The sequence below is a fragment of the Mchenga conophoros genome, linkage group LG19 (assembly GCF_057382185.1).
Source record: "Mchenga conophoros isolate Kocher_MC1m ecotype Shallow Benthic linkage group LG19, M_conophoros_male_GT1.1, whole genome shotgun sequence".
Lineage (NCBI taxonomy): Eukaryota > Metazoa > Chordata > Actinopteri > Cichliformes > Cichlidae > Mchenga > Mchenga conophoros.
The window spans coordinates 13,906,686-13,920,560 of NC_140544.1; positions in this window are offsets into that span (position 1 = coordinate 13,906,686).

Here is a 13,875-nt window from a genome sequence, read left to right on the forward strand (position 1 = left end):
AAGGTGGATGACACATCAGAAGCTTCTAGAAGTTATATTGAAAGCACTGATGATGAATATATTCCATCAACAGACTCAAGGAATGAAAGCAGTTCAGAGGGATCTGACAAACAGGGTCCCATTGTTCAAAATCAAGAAAACAAAGAAGTCACAAAAGACTTACAGAAGAAAAGCACTCCCAAGTACATCTTTGGATAAGGACCATGAGAAAGGAGAAAGTGAAAGCTCTGAACCTAACCAGGGAAATTTTTCTGTGATGAAGCTGCAAAAAAAGAAGAAGGATGGAACTAGAGTATACAGTAAAAAGCATCACTGCTTATACCGTCCACAGGAGTGCCATAAAATAGTAAGTCACTTAATACACAAGCACAGCAGTGAACTAGCTATAGCAGGAGCAATCAGTTTTCCTTTGAAATCAAAGGAGCGAAAACTACATTTTGACCTCATTGGAAACAAGGGGAACCATGCTCATAATATTGAGGTTCTGAAAGCTGGCTGTGGGACACTAATCCCAAATCAGCAAACTCGTAAACCAGTGAAGGCCAATGACTACATGCATTGCATAAACTGCCAGGCATTGCTGAAAAGGCATTCATTATGGAGACATATTTCACAGAGGTGCAAACAGCAAAACCAGGCAAAAGTCAGATCCAGTCACTTTGTGCCTTTGTACAGCCTGTCCCAGATGGTGTCAGCAGAAAGGTTTGGGAACTGGTGAATGCTATGCATCGGGATGAAGTCAGAAACATCATCAGACAGGAGAAAAATATCTTGAGACTAGGAGAACACTTGTATTCAAAACATGGACATGACAAGACCAAACATAAGTACATCAGACAAAAAATGGGAGAAATAGGATGATTACTTCTGTGCTCATGGGAAGCAGAGAGACTGGAAAAAAAATGGAGGATTTCTATGTACCTTCCAACTTCAACTTTGTAGATGTTTTTGTCTTCATCAAAGCCAGCCACATCCTTGACTGCTTCAACTACAGAGCTCCATCACTGGCTCTGAAACTGGGCCATAGTCTCAAGAAGATCGCAGATATTCTTGATTGTGAAGCAAAGATGGCAGATTTTCTCAATGAGGAATTTCTTAAGATTCTGAACAGAAGCCGGGATCTTTATGAGAAAAAAATGGCATGTGTTTTTGTCATCTCCTGCCCTGCAAACTCTAAAAGAAGGAAAATTGAACACTCCTCAACTCCTCCCTTTCACTGAGGATGTAAAAACCATGCATATGTATCTTGATAGGTACAGAAAAGAATACCAAGCCAGACTTGCCAGTGATCCCAATGGGAAGAACTGGTCCATGCTGGCCAATTTGACTCTTTGTGAAGTGATACTGTTTAACCGCAGGAGAGAGGGTGAGGTATCAAAAATGCCACTAACTGCATTCACCCTGCGAAATACTTCAGAAGGCCATTCGGATTTGGCAGTAGGACTTTCAGAGTTTGAACAAAAACTTTGTCTGCATTTCCACAGCATCAAAATTAGAGGGAAAAGAAACAGAAAAGTTCTTATCCTCTTAACACCAGACATGCTGTCCTCAACAGAAGCCTTGGTTTCACATCGGCGGGCCTGTGGTGTGTCTGATGAAAATCCCTTTTTCTTCTCTAGACCTAAAGCAGACACTCACTTTAGGGGATCGAATGCCATCAGACAGAAACATTGTCCTCAACTAAGTTGAGAAAGCATGTGTCCACAGTCCTAAACCTGAGAGACAATGAGATGGACATCCTCGCAATTTTTCTAGGCCATGATATAATAGTCCATAGGGAGTACTATAGACTGCCTGAAGGAACACTTGAGTTGGCTAAAGTCAGCAAAGTGCTCATTGCTTTAGAACAGGAGTAGGGAACTACAGGCCTCGAGAGCCGGTGTCCTGCAGGTTTTAGATGTGTCCTTGATCCAACACAGCTGATTTAAATGGCTAAATTACCTCCTCAGCATGTCTTGCAGTTCTCTAGAGGCATGGTAATGAACTAATCATTTGATTCAAGTGTGTTGACGCAGGGTGAGATCTAAAACCTGCAGGACACCGGCTTTCGAGGCCTGGAGTTCCCTACCCCTAGAACAAGGCAGACTGTAAGACTTCAAGGGAATGAGCCTCGGTCAAATCCAAATGAATCCCAATAGTAAACACAATATTCTTATTTATGTATTTATTTTAGAGTAAATGTCTTTTGTGCTATGTGTTTTTCTTATCACTGCTTTTCAGAAGAAATGCAGAAATATGTGAACAGTGATCTTTCAGAGACAGATGTATCATTGGACTCATCTTTCAGTTCCTCAACATCGAGTAGGCGACGCATTTAACTGTTTTTAGCATCCAGCCATTTACTGTATATAAAAATAGATGACATGATAATTTTTAAACTTGCAGCTTAAATGTGGAATCTTATGGTGGCAGACTGTTAACAGAGGGGACAAACTAAAACCTCAAAGTACATGCCAAATAAATTGTTCTGATAGAGTTTCTCTCATTTTACTTACTTCTTATCATGCGAATGTATGTTCAATTGTTAAATTTTCTGATCAGTTTGCTTTGAAGTGTACTTCAATGTTATAAAAAGGCTGTGAGCTGTCATTATTGACAGCTGATTTCAGTTTGTTTCTGGCAGGTGGATGGACAAGAACTATATCCCTTGCTGCACTGCCCCATCACTATTGTGCAGACTCTTGATCCAAATGACAAGTAACAGATGTCTGTGCTTGTTTTTTTTTCTTTAATCTTATCATTTGAATAGTGCAAAGACGTGGAGACATGCCATTCATCTTTACATACAGCTACAGTGGGGCAAAAAAGTATTTAGTCAGCCACCGATTGTGCAAGTTCCCCCACTTAAAATGATGACAGAGGTCAGTAATTTGCACCAGAGGTACACTTCAACTGTGAGAGACAGAATGTGAAAAAAAAAAATCCATGAATTCACATGGTAGGATTTGTAAAGAATTTATTCGTAAATTAGGGTGGAAAATAAGTATTTGGTCACCTCAAACAAGGAAAATCTCTGGCTCTCACAGACCTGTAACGTCTTCTGTAAGAAGCTTTTCTGTCCCCCACTCGTTACCTGTATGAATGGCACCTGTTTGAACTCATCATCTGTATAAAAGACACCTGTCCACAGCCTCAAACAGTCAGACTCCAAACTCCGCCATGGCCAAGACCAAAGAGCTTTCGAAGGACACCAGGAAAAGTATTGTAGACCTGCACCAGACTGGGAAGAGTGAATCTACAATAGGCAAGCAGCTTGGTGTGAAAAAATCAACTGTGGGAGCAATCATCAGAAAATGGAAGACATACAAGACCACTGATAATCTCCCTCGATCTGGGGCTCCACGCAAGATCTCATCCCGTGGGGTCAAAATGATCATGAGAACGGTGAGCAAAGATCCCAGAACCACACGGGGGGACCTGGTGAATGACCTGCAGAGAGCTGGGACCAAAGTAACAAAGGTCACCATCAGTAACACACTACAACGGCAGGGAATCAAATCCCGCAGTGCCAGACGTGTTCCGCTGCTGAAGCCAGTGCATGTCCAGGCCCGTCTGAAGTTTGCCAGAGAGCACATGGATGATACAGCAGAGGATTGGGAGAATGTCATGTGGTCAGATGAAACCAAAGTAGAACTTTTTGGTATAAACTCAACTCGTCGTGTTTGGAGGAAGAAGAATACTGAGTTGCATCCCAAGAACACCATACCTACTGTGAAGCATGGGGGTGGAAACATCATGCTATGGGGCTGTTTTTCTGCCAAGGGGACAGGACGACTGATCCGTGTTAAGGACAGAATGAATGGGGCCATGTATCGTGAGATTTTGAGCCAAAACCTCCTTCCATCAGTGAGAACTTTGAAGATGAAACGAGGCTGGGTCTTCCAACATGACAATGATCCAAAACACAGCGCCCGGGCAACAAAGGAGTGGCTCCGTAAGAAGCATTTGAAAGTCCTGGAGTGGCCTAGCCAGTCTCCAGACCTCAACCCCATAGAAAATCTGTGGCGGGAGTTGAAAGTCCGTGTTGCTCGGCGACAGCCCCAAAACATCACTGCTCTCGAGAAGATCTGCATGGAGGAATGGGCCAAAATACCAGCTACTGTGTGTGCAAACCTGGTAAAGACCTATAGTAAACGTTTGACCTCTGTTATTGCCAACAAAGGTTATGTTACAAAGTATTGAGTTGTATTTTTGTTATTGACCAAATACTTATTTTCCACCCTGATTTACGAATAAATTCTTTACAAATCCTACCATGTGGATTCATGGATTTTTTTTTCACATTCTGTCTCTCACAGTTGAAGTGTACCTCTGGTGCAAATTACTGACCTCAGTCATCATTTTAGGTGGGGGAACTTGCACAATCGGTGGCTGACTAAATACTTTTTTGCCCCACTGTAATACGTCTCACAAAAAATACGTTGCGTAGTGTGAAGGCTGAATAGGCACTGAGGTCAACCATATACCATTACTGACTTTGTCTTCTTTTTTGTCAAAGGATCCCAAAGATCGAAAAGTCAGCCAACCACAGATGAGTTTGATGAAACACCCACAGGTATCCAGCAGACTAACTAGATGGTACCTGTTTTTATTCTTTTGTGGTTTTTAAAAACACAGAAATTAAAAAAAGGATCCTTAACACCTGAGAGAATAATGGAGACTGGGTCTGACATTGATGACCCTAAAGCGGGTACTTCTCACACCTACCGCACACCCTGTTGCGTCTCAGGTACCTGTCTTAATTAAGCCTCTAAGCAAGGTTCACAAAAACCTAAAGAAAATTTACAGAATTTTGATTCTGTGCTATCTCAATTTGGAACAGGAACTAAAACAAAGGAAACTGAATCTGACACTGATGGCATTAAAATTAGTGATGGGTCGTTCGCGAACGAAATGGCTCTTAGAGCCGACTCTTTGACGTGAACGACGCGAGCTGTCACGTGGGTTTTTTTTCTCCCCCCTTTCTCTCACCCTCTCTCTCGCACTTTTTTCCGCTTCACTCAGCACGCAAGCCTTGTGCTTTACGCTGGGCAGAGGGGGAGGGGCGGTAGTTACACTCAGTAGCACAGGAACAGAGCCAGAGAGAGAGAAAGACAGGCAGGGACAACAACATTAGAAAGGTATAGTAATCATCCACAACTATTTTCGGTTGCAGATGATAAAGGATTCAGAAAGTTTATTCATGCAGGTCCATATAACAGAATGTGCATCTTCTGTTTGTTTTCATATTATAATTTATATTTAATTGTGTTGTGGTTTGCAGTGTTTTGTGTTCTTTTCACTTTAAATTTGTAAAAGGAAAAAGCTGAAAATTTAAATAGTTAAAAGTTGAAATGTGAATAGTTGATTTTTGTATTATATGATTTATTTATTACATTTTATGTGGAGTGAATAAATAAAAGTATATTTACGGTGGCCCCTAGAGACAAAGCACATACAAACTTCAAATCACGTACAAACTCCGAAGCATATAAAAACTCAGAAGCACATAAAAACTCAAAACACGTACAAAAGACAACAGAAGTGCTCCAGGATGCTGGGCGCAGTGTTGAGCCTTTGTTATCTTGTGGCTACACAAGCCAGCAAGTACCAACGACCGGATTTGGTGTGTGGTAGTAACAGGTAAATGAACTTTTTTTTAAATTATTTGAATATATATGAGTGCCTGTGTATAAATACACAAACAATACACACATGCTTTCAATTGTGTAATTTAAGTGATCTAGTAGCTCTGCTTTGGAAGTTCAGTTCATGCTAGAATTGTGTTTTGGAGTTTGTACGTGTTTTGTCTCTAGGGGCCACCGCATATATTTATATATAAACATATATAAATAAAACCACTTTTTTTTACGTTAGTAATTCCTTTTGTGCATAATTTTATATTATTGTTAATAATAAATTAATTAAAGCAACAAAACAACCCGAAGAGCCGGTTCGGAGCCGAAAGAGCCGGCTCTTTTTAGTGAGCCGAACCGAAAGAGCCGGATCTGTAAAAAGAGCCGGAAATCCCATCACTAATTAAAATGGGTAATTTGCAAAAAAACTACAAAACTTTAAGTTTTTGCCCCCCTTTCTTTTTCTAAACCTGCTTTTACAAATTGGATAGAATTAAACCAAACAGGAGCACAGAGAGTATAGAAGTTCTTTTTTTGGGTATATTTATGAAGTTAATTACTGTACTTCAATAACTTAGTGAAACTTAAAAGAGTGTGTTTAATATATAAAGTCTTACACTCCCTTGCTCCACCACCACTAAAGCAGTTCATTAGGCATAAAGAAAGCTCAGACAGGACCACTCAAGCTACAATCCAAGGAGACTTGTTTATACCCTACAGACGGACAGCATTTGGGCAGAACGTCCTTTCTGTCCAGGGTGGCCATCTGTGGAACAGTCTTCCTCAACCCATTAGAGAATGCTCGACATTCAATTTGTTTAAGGCAAAGGTTAAAAACTGGTTATGGACAAATCAAGTGTGTGATCATGTATGAGTTGTATAGTTTTAATGTTTTATTTGGGAACAGAATGGTGTGTATGAGTAAGTTTGGTGATGGAGTTTTTATTATGAATGAATGATGAATTTTTATGAATTATTATGTCTATTTTTCTATGTTTAAGGACAACAGATGGAAATTAGCCTTTGGCTATAATCTGGCATGTTTACATTCATGTAATTCTTTTTACATTTATGTTCATTAACATGCACTGTCCTAAATAAATAAATAAATAAATTGTATTATTTCAGTTGTGCAAACCTGAAAACTTTTTGATTGGTATCTAGAGCAGATTTTCAATAATCCACAAGAAAAACATAATTTCTGTAATGGTAACTGGATGTACTGAATGTACTTTAGAACTTTTTTAGATTGATCATTTTGAGTATCACCTACTAAAGAGCCTGGCAGCACTGTCGTTGCCTGTATTGTGTAACCTTCTTTGTACCCTTGTGTGCTTATAATTGTTAGCTTTTCTATTGCTGCTAGCTGCTTGCCTACCATTTTATTTTCAAGCCACGTCAGTTCAGTTAGCACTAATTCTCTAACCGTGATTGAGTAAAATTGTTTGCTTCAAACTTTGTGGTTTTTTTTCCTTCAAGAGCTCTGGTTGTATCAGCAGAAAAACAAACAAACAAACACACAGAACAGGACACAGAACAGAAACAATTTTTTTTAATTTACAAATATGTACAGGTGCTAAACTGCTAGCAGTCTACAGGGAGAAAACAATGCCACTTTCAAGTGTCTCTATTAGGATTAATCTCAACTGTTAAAGCTGACTGACAACTGATCCAGCTGTGATCGGCTACCTCACTTGTCAGAAAGGGATGTTTCCTTACATTTTCTTGTATCTATCCTCCATCCTATTTGGGAGGTACTAAGAAGCAACAAAAAGATGCAAATGATAGAAAAGTGTAGGCAGTTTCAGGGAACTAGGATGTATCCACATATAACTGTGATAAAGCACCTAATGTATAATTTGCCAATTCACTGACAGATTTCTTTTATTAATCTGAAAATTCATGATTTAACTAGACTCTCAACAGCTAAGAGGAAACCGTTCAAAATTTGAAAGTGATTACCATAAAACCACAGTTTCTACCCTTTTCGTTTGTCTTAATTTATCTTAAATTAATTATTAAAACCGTATTAAGTCACTTTCTTTTCTATTTTAGGAACATCAAAGAAGAGGACTTGGACATCAGCTGAGGTGCATGCTGTGGAAAAGACACTAATGTCCCTCATTGAGTCCGGTAAAGTACCAGGAAAGTCAGAGTGTGTTCCCTGTATTGAGGCTTCACCGAAAGCACTTAAAAATAGAAGCTGGACAGCGGTAAAGTTCTACGTAAAAAAATGAATCACTGCAATGCAGCATAGAGCTGCAAAAAGAGTTTAACAGCCTGAACTTGTTCTTAATTGTTTATTTATGCTTTGTCTGCCCGTTTGCATTTATTTTTACATTTTGTGCTGGACCAATGTTTTTGGAGGTCAAGAAAAAAGTTAGGAAAAAATGCAATTCATGTTACTGTTTTAATTATGTTTTGAAAAGAAAAAAAGGCATTCCCATACTGATATATCTAAAATTGGTTATCAGTGAGTACTGATAACCAATTTTATCTCGGAGTCAGCCAATTTTAAATCTCTTAAAATACCACATCTTGAAAATGCAGTAAAAAATGTTTTTAGCTCATCTGGATGAAGGACTGATGAGCTCATGTCATGGCAAGACATCCGTTGTCAATCCATCCAGTCACCATTCACAAGAATTGCTATTCCTACAGTACTGCTCAAAATTAAAACATTTTGACCAGCACAATTTATGACCATCAAATATAAACATAATGATCACCTAATGGGGCTTCAACAAAACTGTGCTTGAGGCCAAGATCACATTTGTGATTCTCAATGGATTTTAATTCTTATTAGTGGAAATATAGCCAATCATTGACACAGAAATTTATTGCTTTCTTCTGCACTTAAATTTAACTGTGAAATGTGATGGATCATGAGCTGGATGAGCTACAAGTTCAAACAATCTGATATGTGATGTTTGCTGGGCGTAAGGGGCTGATTGTCTTTTCAAAGGCTGAAATAAATGTTACATGAATGCATAAGCTCAGTTTCTCTGCCCATTTTGTACAGTAGGTGACTTTTTTTAACCATCAAATGTGGTTTGGAAACATTGAATGTGGTGGTTTCAGTAAAAATGTTGTTTTCCATTTTCTGTTAAAGCAGATCTGGTTCTTCATATGTGATGAAAATTAACTGATAAACTGAATTGATTTAAAATTATTTTATTTGCATATGTTCAATCTTACAAAGTAAAACACTAGACAAAATGTTACCTTTTGCTCAGCTTTTACAACATTATTAAATTTCATAAATAGTGTTTGTGTAATTTCATAATATTTTAGAATCAGATTTTTTTAAAATATATGTAATCTGATAGTAAGGTTTCTACCCAACACAGGTTAAATTTCATGGTTCAGTGTTGTTGACTGTATGCTCATAGACATTTGATTGGTCCCAACTGTGAATTACACACAATATAACTGGTCCCCATTAAAACAAAAATTCAGGTTTAAAATTTGAGAGTTTGACTTTTCAAGTTTAGATGAATTTCTTATGAATTTAGGAGTGAAAATCGTGTCTTTACACCCTTTGGAAAGGGTGGATCTCATCAGGCACCTGTCACGCAGTGGACCCCACGATGTAGGTAAAACGAGTATGTGTGTGTGTGTTCCAGATTTAACAGCATTTTTTCTATAAAGGACTTCTGCAGGGTGTTCAGTTTTACAGCATGTGTTTGTATGTGTGTGTTTGTTCGCATCTATAAACAGAAAAACAACAACATAGACACACACTCTTTTTGTGCCTCACTAATGAAAGTCTTGTGACTAAATATTACATAATTAAGAGGATCCAAACAGGAATGTGCAGGATGTTGTTAAAGTAGCTGTCTTGTTAATTGGCTAGATCCACATTCCACACAAGCAGTAATTACAACACACATACAACTAAAAATATTTGTGCCAAAGCTTCCATGCAACATACTGGAAGCAACACTCAATTGGAAGCAACTTGGGGTTCAGCGTCTTTTCCAAAGACACTCAGGCATATGAATAGGGGCCAAGAATTAAACTGCCAACTCTAAAATCAATAGATATGTATTCGGTTTTGTGTTTTGAACTTTAAATTCATGTTCACCATTCAATATACTCTGTTTGGTTGTTGTTCTTAAGTTTCGTGTTTTAGAATTCCTTATTATTAAACTTTTTTTTTGGCAGTTTAGAGTCCTTAGTTTATCAAATCAAACCAAATCAAAGCACTTTTATTGGCATATCACATGTGCAGGTACACTGGTACAGCACATGTGAGTGAAGTGTGCGAGCTTCACAAGCAACAGAGGTGTGCAAAATACAACAACATAAGAATAGGAATGCGAGAATTATAAGAATAAATATATGTACAAATATAAGAGTGTATGTGCATTATTGAATATGTGTGTGTGTGTGTGTGTGTGTGTGTGTGTAAAATTAAATGAAAATAAAATATACAGAGGTCGGCAGTTGGAAATTGTGCAAAACAAGTGGCATTTATGTACAGTATGGAGTGCATAATTATTCTGTCCCCTGCGTGCGTGGTTCTGGTACACGAAGTGATGGATAGCTAAACATATGCAGTAGGCACTGAAAGCATTGACTGATGAGTCAGACGTGAAAGTAAAGTTGAGGGCTGTTTGCTTGTTTGTCTTCACCAACATGCATCTTACAGTGCTTTCCCAGAACTTTTGAAACTACAAAATAATACAAAAAAGAAATATACTAAAGGAAAATAAAGAATTATACATTTGCTACACGTGGCGAACAGATTTGGGCATTTTTATATATCTCCAAATATGCATCAAAACAAAAAAATTTGCATCACTTACTACTCATAAAGATGAAACACAATTTAAACTTACAAACAAAGCTTCTCAATGGCATAACACAGATGGATGCTGAAGGATTAAACAGGGAGATTTCTGGTTCGCCTCATTGTGCAAATCCCAATATTAAAATGGCTTCCTGCATTACCCCACTCATGTGACCCTAAACATCCAATAGGAAAGAATACAAGCCAAGCCACAGAAAAATTCACTTGACGCAGTCTCCAAGCTAACCACTAGGACAGACCTTCCCAAAGTGTGGGGGCAGAGTCATGGCAGGGGGGGCGCGGTATGAAAAGGAAAAAAACAAAACGCTTTGACACTGCTAGCACGGGGCGCCCACAGAAACGCAAAGCAGGAGATGAAGCATAGCTGAATATGTTTCCAAACCAACTTCATTCTAAGCCAAAGACTAGAAAATATGGTGAAGCAAATCTTCCCTTTGATTTCACCTGCACAAGTGCAAAGGTAGGTCTCCCCTGCAGAATTGGTTTTCCCATCGTCGGGAGCGCGCGCTGGGCTCTCCAAATCACGGACAAACAGTATCCCACATTCTTGATTTTTAGTTCACAAACACTTGTTGTAATGACTAACTTCCTGACATTTTGGAGATGTTAGCTCTTTATACAGTAAAGTTACAGTGGGATAAAAATAATATCAGGCTGATCCTGCCAAATTTGTTCCCTCGGTTCAAATCACGGACAAACAGTATCTCTCAGTTGTTTATGTTTTTTAAAAAAAAATGTATTGATAGCAATGTTGAATATTATTACACAGGAAAAACAAACAGCTACACGTAAAACAATCACACCGTGACGCCTCTGCCTTTGTAAATGGAGGGACAGTAACTGTGTATAAAACTTGAAGACAGTCAGATTAACAGTAACAGTATTTCGTCTCTATCTGCCATTCTGCAATTCATCTCATGTAAACAATAATGTGGCGCACAGCGTGACGTGAAAAAAGGCACATACCTTTGACATTGCGTGACGAACTCTATATTCTCGTAAAAGCAAAAAAGGAGTTTTAAAAAATCTCCGTTTTCGGTGATTTCAAACGGCGTTTACGTGTGGACGAAACAGCTGCGTTTTCAAAAATATCCGTGTAGGTGTGGACGTAGCGTAAAAGAGTTAGTAGTTTTTTTTCTTACTACCTGTAATTTATTGCAGATTACTTTTATTTGCTTAATTGTTTACTAAATGTTTGAGGTGTGAAATAAACCGCAATAAAGCAAAATATGGGTGTGTGGTTGGAGGATGTGGGGGGGGGGCAAAATTTTTCATATAAAACAAAGGGGGGCCCAGCAAAAAAAGTTTGGGAACCACTGTGCTAGGAGATGCTAAAATGCTCAATGTGCACATAACATTACGATAATGATGAAGTTCCAGTAAGGTGAGGTGTCTATGAAGTGTTCAGCAGTCTAATGGCCTGATGGAAAGAAACTTTCTCTAAGTCTGCTTGTTTGGGACCGAATACTGCAGTACCTCCTGCCTGATTGAAGAAGTCTGAACAGTTTATGGCTGGGATTAGGGCTGGGCTATATCATACCGTTCACGGTAATACCGGTGTAATTTTGGGCAACGATGGGAAAATGAAATATCGCGATAGAATATGGGTAAAACGCGCATGCGCAGTGCCTATGTTTACGTACGCACATGGCGGCTACGCAGAATGAGAAGAGTGAAAGTGGATCGTTGAATGAAACAGACGAACCAGAATTGGTTTGTAAAAATGCTGCAACTTCAGTGGTGTGGAACTAGTTTAGCTTTTGTCCGTCAGATACACAACAAAGCACTATTTTTGGTAGAGCATGCTAGCGGGCCGTCGTTATTAATGTGTTGTTTGGAAAATACGGCACACATAAAATCAATCCTTTGATTTTCTGTAAAGTCGACAGTGCCCTTTATAATCCCGTGCGCCTTATGTATGAATTCTGGTTGTGTTTACTGACCTCGAAACGATTTTATGTACACGGTGCTCGAAAATCTGTCAAATGTTTTAGTACGACTTTGCTAAGCTACGAAGCCACCGCTTGATGGATTGTCGGAGCATTACGGCTATCGTAGGCAGGAGCCTCGCGGAATGATACGTACTGTGCTTCAACATGATATTACCATATTGTGTGTGTATAACCTCTTTAAGTTTTGTGGATATTATACATGGTTATGCTGAGGATATGTCAGCCAATTTCCACTGGAAATGCCTTTTGGTTAAACTGTCAGCAAGGAATTTGCACTGTTAAATTTTTATATAACTTTAATGCACATAAAAAACAGCTGCTTGTTTAAGTGAAAATACATTGATGGGGTTTTTTGCACTAATAAAGTTGTGGAGTTGGAAAGTATTTTGTCTAGTGTCAATTATATCGTCAGTTATATCGTTATCGCAAATTTTCAAATGTATATCGTGATAAATAGTTTTGGTCATATCGCCCTGCTCTAGCTGGGATGAGTGGAGTCTTTGGTGATCCTCCCCACTTTCTCAAGCACCTCTTCCTGTAGATGTCCTGGAGGGAGGGAAGCTCATCTCCAATTATTCTTTCAGCACACCGCACCACTCTCTGGAGAGCTTTGCCGTTGTAAGCAGTGCTGTTGCCATGCCAGGTGGTGATGCATCCAGTGAGGATGCTCTTAATGGCACAGCGGTAGAAGGTCCTGAGGATGCGGGGGCTCATGTCAAATCTTTTCAGTCTCCTGATAAAGAAGAGTCACTGCTGCTCCTTCTTCACCGTTTTGTTTATGTGTACTGACCATGTGAGACCCTCTGCCAGGTGTACACCTAGGAAACGGAATCTGCTCACTCTCTCTACAGCAGCTCCGTTGATGGTGATGGGGGTGTGTGCTTCTCTGCACCTCCGGAAGTCCACTATCAACTCCTTTGTCTTTGCAACGTTGAAGGTAAGATGGTTGTCTTGGTACCAGTGGGTCAGAGCGCTGACCTCCTCCCTGTAAGCCGTCTCATCACCTTTGGTGATAAGACCCACCACTGTAGTGTCGTCCGCATTCTTCACAGTGATGTTGGAGTTGCTAGTGGCCGTGCAGTCCTAGGTGTAGAGTGAGTACAGGAGAGGACTCAGTACACACCCCTGTCAAGCACCAGTGTTAATTATGAGGGGGGGATGAGGTGATGCTGCCCAGTCTGACCACTTGGAGTCTGTCAGACAGGAAGTGAAGGATTCAGCTGCAGAGAGAGCTGCTCAGTCCCAGATCCTGCAGTTCCCCTTTCCAGCTTCGAGGGAATGATGGTATTGAATGCTGAGCTGTAATCTACAAACAGCATTTTCACATACTCGTCTCTCTTCTCCAGGTGTGAGAGGGCAGTGTGTAGTGTCAGGGCTATGGCGTCATCCGTGGACCTGTTGTGTTGGTATACGAATTGTAGAGGGTCCTGTGAGTCGGGTAGTGCTGAGCAGATGAAGTCCCTGACCAGCCTCTCGAAGCATTTGCTCACGA